Below are 3359 nucleotides of genomic sequence, written 5' to 3'. Positions count from 1 at the left end.
GACGCTGGCCCCGTGCTCCCCCGCCTCGGCCACGCGCCCCGGCCACCACCGTCGCCCGCTCGCCCTCTGGCCTCGTGCCACCCGGCCCCGCTCTCCGGCATCGATGCCGCCGTCGCTCGGGTCCGCCCCGGCGGCGCCCAGCGCCCTGCGCCCATTCCTGGCCGGCGCCGTTCCCCTCGCCGTGGCCACCGGCCTCCCTCGCTCCTCCTCCTCCCCTGAACCCCCACCACCTCGCCCCGGCCTCGCTTCGTCCGCCCCGACGCACCGTCCTGGCCACCCCCCCTTTGCTCGCCGCCGTATGGGCAGCTCCTGCCGGCCCGCGTCGCCGGTGGCGCCCTGCTGCTCCCCCGTCGGCGTTTCCCCTCCGGTGGCCGCCCGACCTTGCCCCGGTCCTCCTCGCCCCGGCGATTTGGGCGAATGCCCAGTCGGGCGCCACACCCGCTCGCCCGCACCAACACCCGTGGCCCGACCCGAAATGGCCTCTGTGCCACTGACCACAGGGGCCCACGCCCCATAACGTTTTATAAAAAAAAGGAATTAAAAAAAATAATAAAAAAATAAAAATAAAATAAAAATAAATATATTAAATAAATAAATAACAACTAAAATAATTAAAATATTAATTAATTAATTAATTAAGTAATTAATTAAGTTAATTAATCCTGATTAGATTAACCTAATCACTAATTAAATTAACTAATCTGTAATTAAACTAAACAGAGTATGACAGGTGGGTCCCACTGGACCCACACGTCAGGTTGACCAGGTCAATGGTCAACGTTGACCTGCTGACATCACTCTGATGTCATGCTGACATCATAAATTCATTTTCGAATTAAATAATTAATTAATTAAATTCCAGAAATTAATATAATCTTTAGAAAATCATATCTTTTAATCCGTAACTCGGATGAAAATACTTTCTACATGAAAGTTGCTCAGAACGATGAGACGATTCCAGATACGCAGTCCGTTCGTCCGCCACACACCCCTAACCTATCGAACTCGCAACTTTTCCCCTCCGGTTCATCTGTCCGAAAACGCGAAACACCGGGAATACCTTCCCGGATGTTTCCCCCCCTTCGTCGGTATCACCTACTACCGCGATTGGGCACACCTAGCATCGTTACTTGTCATGTCATGCATTGATATGCATTTGTTTGCATTGTATTCATTGTTTCTTCCCCCTCTTCTCTCCGGTAGACTACGAGACCGACGATGCTGCTGCCCAGTTCGACTACGGAGTTGACGACCCCTCCTTCTTGCCAGAGCAATCAGGCAAGCCCCCCCCCCCTTGATCACCAGATATCGCCTATTCTACTCTATACTGCTTGCATTAGAGTAGTGTAGCATGTTACTGCTTTCCGTTGATCCTATTCTGATGCATAGCCTGACATTGTTGCTACACCTGTTGATACCTTACCTGCAATCCTAAATGCTTAGTATAGGATGCTAGTTTATCATCATTGGCCCTACATTCTTGTCAGTCTGCCTTGCTATACTATTGGGCCGTGATCACTCGGGAGGTGATCACGGGTATATACTATACATACATACATACTATACAGATGGTGACTAAAGTCGGGTCAGCTCGAAGAGTACCCGCGAGTGATTCACGGATTGGGGGCTGAAAGGACCTTTGTCCCGACGGCCCTCTGTGTGTATCTTTGTGGCGGAGCGACAGGGCAGGTTGAGACCGCCTAGGAGAGAGGTGGGCCTGGCCCTGTTCGGCGTTCGCAGACACTTAACACGCTTAACGAGATCTTGGTATTTGATCTGAGTTGGCTACGAGCCTATACGTACTAACCATCTACGCGGGAGTAGTTATGGGTATCCCGACGTCGTGGTATCAGCCGAAGCACTTCAGACGTCAGCGACGGAGCGGCGCGCACCGAATTGGACTGGAACGCCACTAGGCTAGGTCTGCTTTCGGCCGCGTACGCAACGTGCAGGTGTGCTATGGGCGATGGGCCCAGACCCCTGTGCGCTTAGGTTTAGACCGGCGTGCTGGCCTCTCTGTTGTGCCTAGGTGGGGCTGCGACGTGTTGATCTTCCGCGGCCGGGCATGACCCAGGAAAGTGTGTCCGGCCAAATGGGATCAAGCGTGCTGGGTAAGTTGGTGCACCCCTGCAGGGAAGTTAATCTATTCGAATAGCCGTGATCTTCGGTAACAGGACGACTTGGAGTTGTACCTTGACCTTATGACAACTAGAACCGGATACTTAATAAAACACACCCTTCCAAGTGCCAGATATAACCGGTGGTCGCTCTACCTCAGGGATATGAGGAGGGGATCGCCGGGTAGGATTATGCTATGAGATGCTACTTGGAGGACTTCAATCTACTCTCTTCTATTTGATGCAAGACGGTGGCGGCGAGAAGCGTAGTCTTCGATAAGACTAGCTATCCCCCTCTTATTCTGGCATTCTGCAGTTCAGTCCACTGATATGGCCCTTTACACATATACCCATGCATATGTAGTGTAGTTCCTTGCTTGCGAGTACTTTGGATGAGTACTCACGGTTGCTTTCTCCCCCCTTTTTTCCCCTTTCCTTTCTTTCTGGTTGTCGCAACCAGATGCTGGAGTCCAGGAGCCAGACGCCACCGTCGACGACGACCCCTACTACACCGGAGGTGCCTACTACTACGTGCTGCCCGCTGACGACGACCTGGAGTAGTTTAGGAGGATCCCAGGCAGGAGGCCTACGCCTCTTTCGATCTGTATCCCAGTTTGTGCTAGCCTTCTTAAGGCAAACTTGTTTAACTTATGTCTGTACTCAGATATTGTTGCTTCCGCTGACTCGTCTATGATCGAGCACTTGTATTCGAGCCCTCGAGGCCCCTGGCTTGTATTATGATGCTTGTATGACTTATTTATGTTTTAGAGTTGTGTTGTGATATCTTCCCGTGAGTCCCTGATCTTGATCGTACACATTTGCGTGCATGATTAGTGTACGATTAAATCGGGGGCGTCACAGTCCTGAACTGTGCGTCTAGGCCGGATGGTAACAGGAGGCAGGGGACACAATGTTTTACCCAGGTTCGGGCCCCCCTACCCGAGATCCGCCGGTTTTGACACCGACATTGGTGCTTTCATTGAGAGTTCCTCTGTGTCGTCACCTTTAGGCCCGATGGCACCTCCGATCATCAACAACGATGCGGTCCAGGGTGAGAGCTTTCTCCCCGGACAGATCTTCGTGTTCGGTGGCTTTGCACTGCGGGCTAATTCGCTTGGCCATCTGGAGCAGATTGAAAGCTACGCCCTGGCCATCAGGTCAGATTTGGAAGTTTGAACTACACGGCCGACATCCGTGGAGACTTGATCTTCGACGGATTCGAGCCACAGCCGGGCGCGCTGC

Source organism: Triticum dicoccoides, chromosome 7A (assembly GCF_002162155.2).
Source record: "Triticum dicoccoides isolate Atlit2015 ecotype Zavitan chromosome 7A, WEW_v2.0, whole genome shotgun sequence".
Taxonomy (NCBI): domain Eukaryota; kingdom Viridiplantae; phylum Streptophyta; class Magnoliopsida; order Poales; family Poaceae; genus Triticum; species Triticum dicoccoides.
This window is presented reverse-complemented; position numbering follows the sequence as displayed.